General features: G+C 41.2%; 1 pseudogene; it reads left to right on the forward strand.

The window, feature by feature from the left end:
- The first annotated feature begins 9,816 nt into the window (after positions 1 to 9,816).
- On the forward strand, positions 9,817 to 10,378 carry LOC100949379 (annotated as a pseudogene).
- Positions 10,379 to 10,655: the final 277 nt, after the last annotated feature.

Here is a 10,655-nt window from a genome sequence, read left to right on the forward strand (position 1 = left end):
CCGTGGCAGAGGAAGCTGTAAGGCTGGGCTCAGCTAGGAACCTGGGGGTAACCGGCCAGTTCTTCTCCATTAAGACCTTTTCATGGAGAGTCTTCATGTAGTCTTTCCATCAGGGTGGCTGAATTTCCAGATGGGAGCATAGGATTCTCCAACATACAGACGCAGAGCTGCCAGACCTGTCTTAGCTCCGGACTCACAGAGTTACTTCCACTGAACTCTCTCTGTGAAAGTGAGTCACAGGTCAGCCGGATTTAGTATGGGAGGGGACTACCGAGGGCCTGATAGTGAGAGGCATGTTTCAAGGGAGCGTTTTTGAAGTTCAGGTACTAGGTCAGGGAAGATGTGTGAAGTGGAAGGGGTCAAGGAGTTGAGATGAGATGTAAGGGTGATTTTAATCACATGCCACAGAATTAAAGCTGAATAAGGAGAGAAATGAAGGGTCAGTGCAAAGGTGATGGGATCACTGGGTCCTGGTGGGTTGAAAAGTCTCTTACTGAAACACGAGAGCATGAACTGGTAGTACGGGGAGCATGGGATGCTCAAAATCAAATCTTGCTGGGGCTGGAGGAGGAGGGAAGTTTGGGGAGATATTGATCAAAGAATACAAAATTTCAATTAGACAAAAGAAGTAAGCTGGGGAGGTCCAGGGTATAACATGTGACTATAATTAGTCACGGTGCATTATATGCTGGAGAAGTGCTAAGAGAGCAAGTTTTAAGTGTTTTAATCACACACACACACACACACACACACAAATGGTAAGCATATGAGGTAAGACATATGTCAATTGGCTTTATTTAGACATTCCATGAGTATACAGTGTATACGTATTTCAAAACATTGTTATATACCAGAAATACATACAATTTTTATTTGTCAATAAAAATAAAAATAATAAAGTAAAATAAAATACTTGTTTTCTTCTGGGGGGGGATACGGAGGAGTTATAAGAGATGCCAAAGCCTAAAGGTTCTCACCCCTGGCTACCCATTGCCTCACTGCAAGAGCTTTTAAAAACTCCCAGTACCCAGGCTTCTCTCCAGAACATGAGATCAGAATCTCTGTTGTGGGTCTAGAATGTCCTTTACTTTTAGAGCTTTTCAGGTGATCCTAGCAGGCATCTGGGGCTGAGGACTACTTTTCAGAAGTGAGTCATTTACAAGATACCCACTAGAGTGTGTGCCGAGAATTACCCTACATCGATCTTCCCCTCTCTCCCTTCACACTCACTGACCTCTGTGAGATACATACTCTCGTTATGTCCATTTCGCAGAAGAGGAAACTCAGGCTCAGAGAGGTTAACCAAGTCCACCGACAACAACTTCTTTACTACCACCTAACTTCTTTCCTCCAAAAAATGTGTTGCGTTGGCATTGAATAGAAGATAAAAACAAAACAGTTCTTAGAAGTACATTTAATGTCTGTTTCTTGAGCAGGTGTTTAGGTATATTGACTGTATATTATTATTTCTTTAGACAAAATCAGCTTTATGACCAACTGATGTCCCTTTCTTCTTCGTTCAAATCGCATGTGGTCTCAATCCAGCTAGACAAAAGGGATTTGGGAGGTGTTCGTAGTCCAAGTGCTGTCAGAGGAAATCTGAGAAAATACTTTGTGCTTACCTATCTATTCACATTTAACTTATTTAGAGTAATCTCTGCAAGGCATTTTTAGAAAGCAAAATTACTGGACAGAAATTTAGAACAGAAAAGTAAAAACTGTGGCAGGTACTTGGGTTTGCATTCAATTCAACACTCACAGTCAAATCTCAAGCCAGGAGTGCCATTTGATACTAACAGTTTCCTTCAGAAGGACTGAGACCTGAAAGTTTTGGCAGATAAGGAAGGACGTTTCACTTTATAAATGTCTTTCTGGCAATCTATTGCATAACTGTATTTACTATTAAAGCTTGGCTTCAATTCAGCTTCCTCTTAGAAACTTCCCTGGCCACTCCCTCATGTTTTGTCCATTTAGATTTATGCCAATGATTTCTGTAATATCAATGAAGCCCATAGTCTGTACATTTCTCCAATGAAACCACAAAATTCTTGAGGTCAGAAACCTTACATTCTTTTTTCTTTTAAACTTTCCTCTGACAATGCCAGATACAATATAGTTGACGCTTGACTAATAAGTAAGTGTTGAATGAATGAATGATTAATCCATCAGGGGCCTTGGAAAGATTCCTACGGAAGAAAACATCAGGAAAGAACAGTTGGGTTTTCACCTGTGTATTTTTGTCATCACCATAACTCTATGACAGAACTATTAATAATATGACCACTGAATAGAGAAGGAAACTGGAGCTTTGAGAAATTAAAAACCTGGTGCCCAGGCTTACGTGGCTGAAATGATCATGACTCAAATTCAGAGTTGTTTCTGTCTAAAGTCTTCACTGTCGTCACCATTTTAATCTACTGCGGTGTTAAGGCTTTTTTTTGTAAGCACAGGTGATTGAAAACCAACTCACATAAGCTTAGGCTAAAAGAGAGTTTTTATTGGAAGATTTACAGAATAACGAGAAGGTCTGCGGAAGTCAGGGTTGTTCTGAGAACATGGGTGATGGAAACTGAGAAGGGGCTGCCTGAGAGGTCAAGGACTGAAAATAAAAGATTATTCCGAAACATGAACAAAAGGAAAATGGCATCCAGGTTCTGTGTGGGCAATGCTGTCTTTATTTCCACCAGGGTGCATGTGAGCTGAGTTCCAGAAGGAAGTCAGCACGGGGTTTAAGGTGGATGGGAATTTAAAGGAATTGGTACATTTGCTCTTTCCTGGTGGGAGGGTTCTATTTGGGTGGGTCTTTATTTGGGTGGATCCCTCCATTTGACTCAATCCCTGCCATGCTAGACCCTTCTCTGCTGGACTCCAGCTCTCCTCTTGAAAAGGGTTCTTTTCTCCATGTGTTGGGGGGAGGGTGGGGAGAGAGTACCATGATCACCAGTAGCCTCAGTCACAAAGCCTCGCTAAAATCCCATTTATCAACTGATTTTAATGTGCCTCCTAATAAATCTTTCTGAAGACAGAAAAGCAAAAATTATCCGTGTTGTGTTAGAATACAGCATCCTGAAGAAGCAGAGGCTGGCCTGTGTGATGAATGGTCAACCTGGTACCCTAAAGAGGTGGAGGTGAAGGTCTATCATGTCCTTTCTGTCATCATCCAGCACTACCCACACCTACGGCCAAATCTCTGTGTTCACCCAAATCATGATTTTGGTATTAGTAGATAAGTTTGCAGAAGACACACATATAACTTTTTTTTGCAGTTTTTGGCAGGGCCTGGGTTTGAAGCCCCCACCTCCAGCATATAGGGCCAGCGCCCTACTCCTTTGAGACACAGGTGCCGCCCTACACATATAACTTTTTAAAAATGATCCAACCTGGTATTAACAGACAAGCAGGTTCTTCATGCTTTAAGGTTAATACTAAGGATTTTTTTTTGTTGTAATTGTCTTTTTCCCCCAAATGGACCAAGTTATTAGTACTAGCAAAACAAAAGATTGAACTAACATGTCTGCTGCGCCAGTAGTTCTTAGGCAATTTGAGACAGTATAGTACGTAGGACGATTGCAGTGATTTTTCCATTTTTTCTTCTTTTTCCCTTTCCCCTCCCCCCCATGATCTTGTTCAAACAAAAATTTATCCGGTTTCCCAATCCTTAGAGGAGATTAAAATCAAAGCTTTTCTGTTTCTCCAGTGCCCTGTTTTGCTTCCTTGCAATGCTTCCTGCAGGTAGACGGAGAGGAGGTTCCTCCCGAGAGAGTTTGAACGCTCCTGGTGGAGTGGGAGGGCCCTGCACAGGCAGCCAGAAGACTCGTGTGGAAGATCTGGTTCTGCTGGTAACAGCTGCTCAACCTTCAGCGAGACATTCAACCTCTGTCTTTTGCCAGTGATAAAATTACACTTGTCCTCTCCAATTTTCAGGCTTTTGTATGGATTAAATGACATAATGGAGAAAAAAGTAAATGGTAAAAATTAACACAAACATGGAAAATACTTCCTTGCACTTGTGTTTCAGTAAATATTTATTGACGTAGACAGAACTTTATATTCTAGGAAATAGAAATACAACTAAAAATGTTCTACTTAAACCCTATTTGTGGCTCTAGTAGCACCGAGGTAAAATACACACAAGAATATCAACATGGAATACATTGTCAGTGTCCGTAAGTAGGAAAATGTGAATCTGACTAAGCATCAGAGGTTAACAAGGTGACCAGCCATTAGTCAGCTATGGGCCCAGTTCTGAGACAAGTCTATGGAGGAAATGAAGGAAAAAGAGTATAAAGGTACATTTTATTAGCAGCAGCGACAAATTCCAAAATCCTGACAAATTTCCCAAATCCTGGGAAAAGATCCCTCAAATTAATTGGCATCACCATCAATCAAAAGCTGTTGATTGCTCTCGTAACAGGGCATAAATACTGTGTGATGAAAGTGAGGCTGCAAAATATCCATCTATCTTAACCTGCTGTTAAGAAATAAGTAGAACTATTCCAATGTTGTATTTCTACCTGCCACATGCAACAATTAGAAACACGCTTTCAGGAGTTAGCCTGTTAAGTGAATAAACCTTCTCTTCAACAGTTTCATGTCGTTGGTTCAAATGGTGTGATGTTTCTCACATACAGAACTTACGAAGAATAAATCCATGAGGGAAACTGGTGGAATTTATTGTACTCTAAGGCTGTGGATTTAAACAGACCTCAACTGTTCTAGAACAAAAAATGGCCTTGTGTTTGAGGATCGTCAACCCCAGATTTGCAACAGGCATTTTAAGGAACCAACGTACGGCCGCCTCGCTTCACGCTTGGCACTGGGCTTCTTTGTGTGTTTGTATCTCACCAAACGCTGAGTAGCTTGTTCCCGGGAGATGAATGGAAAAAGACACGTGCAACCATTTCAATATATTATTTATTTATTTTTTCCAGTAAAATCTGTACTTTCATCAGTACTACAACCGTGGAAAAAAACCCCAAATCTGTACGCTGACACAATTTCTGTTGGCCAAAGCAGAAACTTCCTGAAAACACCACTTATAAGTTATATCATTTCCCTCCAATGAGCCAATTTTTTTTCTCCTTTTCCTCCAAGGGCTGCACAGATAGCCCTTCTACCTTTCCCACCAATATCAAGAGGTCCGTGGAAAGCTGTTTAGTTTTCCCCTGAAGCACGTTAAGGCCACCAGTCAACAACGGCAACCCTTAAACCTCACACCACGAGCCCAGAGGGAGGCAGCCAGCAACTCTCCCTGTGTGACCACAAATGCTTTTTCATCTCAGGCCATTTGTGAGAAAGCGTTTCCTTTTTTTCTTTTAGGGCTTCTTTTTCCATTCACTGATATTCACCCCTAACCCTACATCAGGAAGAATAAAAAGGGCTCAGGGACACTTGAAAGTGGGGCTGTTGAAAAGTTAAAAGCATTAAATTGTTGAATAAGCATTGGGTACTTCAAGCTAAAGCTTTTCACATCAGAGCAGATCACCATACATTTTCTCACAGCCCCTTCAATTGGGAAATTGTTTTAAGAACAAAATTTAAATATGTAAATTAAAGATATAAATTACCATTCTTTTTCTCCTGAATGTTCTGGAACACTCAGGCTTTAGCTAGAATATGGACCGGGAATTCCTGGTTTTTACACGGAAGTTAATGTCTATCTCCAAGGGACGAGTGACTACTTAACTTCTTTGGCCACCTCAGCAATCAGGAGCACAAAATATAATAAAGATAGGTCTTGCACTGTCGATTAGGGCGGTTGCCAAGCAAAGCCAAACTCGGCATATGTTGGCCATTCTGGAAATGTAAAACTTCAGTTGTATTTTGGGTGGAGAGCCACGCAGCTCAGTCTTTATGAATCTGCTCTAGTCTTTACTATCCCAGGATCTATAACAATTCCTGTTGCCTTCTTTTTTTTTTTTTTTTTTGGAACAATCTTGAATTCTTTTCTCTATCTTTTCAATTTGTAGGGTCGAGTTTTTCTAGTACTTCATTAAAATTCTGAAAGGTAGTCAGAAAACTCACAGACTGTTAAAACCAGGAAGTTGCTAGGATTCAGAGCAATCAGAGAAGGGACAAGATCTTTCCAAGGAAATACAACTAATGTTTGCCAATTGGTTGGACACGTCCGAATTTCCGACGATGCCAATCCACAGCTTTTCCCCCTCACACCAATCTAATCTATAAATTAATGGCGGGAATACAACTGTAGTCTTTCTCTATAAACATAACTTTCCTCCCACACTTAATTCTCCACTCTCTGAGCTACTACTCTCCTCAGAGCAAGGACCCTAACTCATCCATCTTTCACACCCAGCATCTCACAGAGTAGAGGCTCAATACCATTGTGCTTCACCCCACTTACTGAGCTTATGAATGTGTCTACCTAGTTCGATTACAAACTCTTCAAAGGCATAAACGATGCCCTGGTTATTTCAAAGATGTAACAATTATCCAGCCGTGTTCAGGACATGTAGGCTTTGTGTTTCTAATTTGAGAGCAGAGAACAATGTGGTAGAATGACATCAACCCACTTTTCGGAAAAAGTACTGTTGTAGACTGAGTAATGAAGTCCCAAAGACATTCATATCCTAATCCTTGGAATCTGTGCATGTTACCTTCATAGAAAAAGGGACTTTGCAGATGTGATTAAGAATCTTGAGATGGGGAGATTAGCTTGGATTAACTAGGTGAGTGCACTGTAACCGTAATGGTTCTTTTAAGAGGGATGCAGGAGGAGTCAGATCAGAAGAAAAGAGATGTGATCACAGCAGGAGAGACAGGAGGGGTGTGTTTTGAAGACGGAGGAAGAGGACGTAAGCCAAGGAACGCAGGTGGCCATGAGAAGGTGTGAACGGCAAGGAGACAGATTTTTTTCCCTCAGAGCCTTCAGAAGGTACCAGTCCTACATTGACTTTCGCTTAGTAAAATGATTTGGGGCTTCTGACCTCCAGAAATGAAAGAGAATAAATTTGTGGTGTTTTAAGCCACTAAATTGCGGTGCTTTATTATGGCAATAACAATTATAGGAGAATTATAGAATCAATCTCCTATATAAAATTATAGGAGACTGATGTAAGTACCATGAAGGCAACTTTTAAAAGTAAAGAAAAAGTAACATATGCAACCGCATAGATGACAAAACTATTGAATGATGGAATGGAAGAGACTTTGAACCGGTATCTTTCTGGTCACCTGACTGAGAGATGGTGAATGTCCATTTTGGTTTTAAAGTTCTCTAGGAACAACAATTCCACTTTATTTGTTTTTGTACAGGCAGAAGTTAAAATTCTGCTTGCTTTTCATTTACTTGAAACACATATAATTTATTTTTTGTTTTTTGCCCAAAGGAGAGAGAAAGCTGAGCTGTGTGGTTGGTAGGCAGGCAACTATACCTGCAATTTTTCTAATATAGATTTGTATCTAGAGATACAAGAAGTAGCAATCAAGCAAAATAATCCAATAAGCAGATGGATGTGGTGACAAATATCTAGTTTTCTGTAAGCCAATTCACTTCTGCTGTGGTCTAGCCCTGACTTTGATTCTATGTTTTAATACCACGGTTTGTGGGTTATGCGTGTGTGTTATTCATCTGAACTACACTTACCCTTGGCTCCTGAAACATGTGAATTGGAAAGCTGTTCTCAAAATCAGCTCCCTCCTGGAGGACTTCCCAAAGCTCAGACTGCTTTAATTACTTAACCAAGAAGTTTTCAATGAACTGTTTTGAACCTGGCATTCACAATACACTTTCCTTGTACTGAGCAATAGCTTTATGACAGGAAGCTTTGTAAGCTGGACCACCCGGGGAAAGAAGCTTGAATAGACCATGGCTGCCTGTGCACTTAAGAATGTGGGCTTCTCTGGACGTGTCACACCTGTGTTCCCTTAGCTGCCCCCAGCTCCTGTTCATTTCCCATGTAATTCAAGGTGTTAAACTTAATCCAGGCAGTTTTGCATCAATAGCCTCATTTACGGGTCTCTCCTGGGCCCTGGCTATGCTAGAAATCTCTTTCCATGTGGTCCGAAGATGCTGGAAGGCTGTGCAGACAATGCTTCCAATAATCTCTGATGGATCTGCATGTATACAAAAGCTCCAAAATAGTTTGAGGGTCCAACTTTCTCCCTAAACAGCCTGGTTCAGTTTTGGCAGAATTTACCTTCCTCACAATCAAAAGCAAAATAAAGTATTATCTATGATAAAAAACCAAACTGATTTGAATACAACTTTTTTTTTTCCTGATGGAGATTCCCATAATGCTGTATCTATCTGGTTGTGTTCCAAGCACAGCGGTGGTCCCGTCTGCCTCGCCGCCCTGCATTCCTCCTTCTTCCTTCATTTAGTTTTTGATCTTTTCACCATCTTCTGGCTTCCGCTGGTGTTGCTTTTATACACAACTTTATTTTCAAATGGCTGATGAAAATAAAATACGTATTTATAGAGTATGATGTGATATTTTGATACATGTGTATATCGCAGAATGACCAAGCCAGGGTAATTAACAGATTTATCCCCTCACATGCTTACCATTTTTTTCTAATGAGAATATTTAAAATGCATCTTTTTAAAAGCAATTTTGAAATGTATAGGACATTATTATCAACTATAATCATTGTGTTGGGCAATATATGACCAGAAATTGTTCCTCCTTTCTAATTGAAGTTTGTACCCTTTCACCAGAACCTTCCCTATCCTCATCTGCCATCCTGAACTACTCAGCCTCTGGGAACCACTGTCCTACTCTCTACTTCTAGATTCTCTCTCTCTACTTCTAGATTCCATATATGGGTGAGATCAGGCAGTATTTTTCTTTGTCTTTTCTATGCCTGGCTCATTTCACTTAGCATAAAGTCCTGTAGATTCATCCACATTGTCACAAATGACAGAATTTCCTTCTTTTAAAGACTGAAATATAGTTCAACTGTATATATATACACCACATTTGAAAAAGCCATTTATCCATCCATAGGCACTTTGGTTGGTTCTATTATCTTGGCTGCCATGAGAAGTGATGCAGTGAACATAGATTTGCAGATAGCTCTTTGAGATAACTGATTTCACTTCTTTTGGATGCATACCCAAAGTGGGACTCCTGAATCATATGATAGTTCTAGTTTTAGTTTTGTTGAGGAATCTCCTTACTGTTCTCCAGTATGGCTGCACTAACTTGCACTCCCATCAACAGGGAACCAGGGCTCTATTTTCTCCATACTCTTGCCTACATTTGTTATCTTTCATCTTTTTATAATAACTATCCTAACAGATATGAGGTGACAAATCATTGTGGGTTTGATTTGCATTGCCCTGCTGAGTGAGTTAAACACTCTTTCATACACCTGTTAGCCATGTGCAAGTCTTCTTTTGAGACGTGTCTATTCAAGTCCTTTGCTCATTTTTAATATATACATTTGTTTTCTTACAATTGAGTTGTTTGAGTTCCTTATATATTTTGGATACTAACAACTGTCATCCAATGTATGATTTGTAAATATTTCCCCCTAATCCAGGACTGTTTCTTTATTAGTTGTTTCCTTGGCTATGCAGAAGCTTTTTAGTTTGGCCCATTTGTCTATTTCCACCTTTGTTGCCTGTGCTTTGGGGGTTATAGCCGAGTAACCATTGCTCATACCAATGTCATGAAGCTTTTCCCTTATGTTTTTCTTCTGGTAATTCTATAATTTCAAGTATTACATTTATGATTTTAATCCATGTAGAATTGACAGAGGGGGTAAGATAAGGGCCTACATTCATTCTTTAAAAAAGATATGATTTGTTAGATTAAAAAATTATAGTAGATACAGTGAATTAAAAATCCAATGAGTAAGGTGTCGGACCCCAGCAGCAGCGACAGTGGCCGTCCTTTGTTCTGCTTCTCTGGCCATCACCCTTTTGCTTCTGGAAACGTGGCCTCTGGTGTGGCTGTCTCTGATGGCGTCATTAAGGTGTTCCATGACATGAAGGTGCACAAATCTTCAACGTTAGAGGTGAAGGCAGTGCTCTCTGCCTGAGTGAGGACAAAAGGAGCAACATCCTTTTGATGGTAGGTGATGTGGACCAGACTGTCACACATCTGGTGACTTACACCACCTTTGTCAAGATGCTTCCAGACCAGGACTGGAGCTATGCCCTCTCTCATGCAACCTATGAGACTAAGGAGAGCAAGAGGGGGACCTGGTGTTTATCTTTTGGGCTCCTGAGAGTGCTCCCCTTAAGAGCAAAATGACTTATGCCAGCTCCAAGGACGCCCTCAAGAAGAAGCTGACAGGGATCAAGCATGAATGACAAGCAAACTGCTGCGAGGAGGTCAAGGGCTGCTGTACCCTGGCAGAGAAGCTGAGGGGCAGTGCCAACATCTCCCTGGAGTGCAAGCCTTTGTGAGCCCCTCCCCACCGCCTGGAGCAGCTGGCAGCCCAGACCTGCCCCTGGGGGTTGCAGGCTGCCCCCTTCCTGCCAAACTAGAGGGGCTGGGGGATCCCAGCAGGGAAAGGGCAATCTCTTTACCCCAGTTGCCAAAAAGCCCCCCACCCCTGGGTTTTCCTCCTCCCTCCGTCCCTGACGGTTCTGGCCTTCCCAAACTGCTTTTGATCTTCTGAGTCTTTTGGGGTTGAAGTAGACCAAGTTCCCTACTGGCACCCCAGTTAGGGGGAGCCTGTAT

Source organism: Otolemur garnettii, unplaced genomic scaffold (genome assembly GCF_000181295.1).
Source record: "Otolemur garnettii isolate 467f Iridium unplaced genomic scaffold, OtoGar3 scaffold00002, whole genome shotgun sequence".
NCBI classification, from domain to species: domain Eukaryota; kingdom Metazoa; phylum Chordata; class Mammalia; order Primates; family Galagidae; genus Otolemur; species Otolemur garnettii.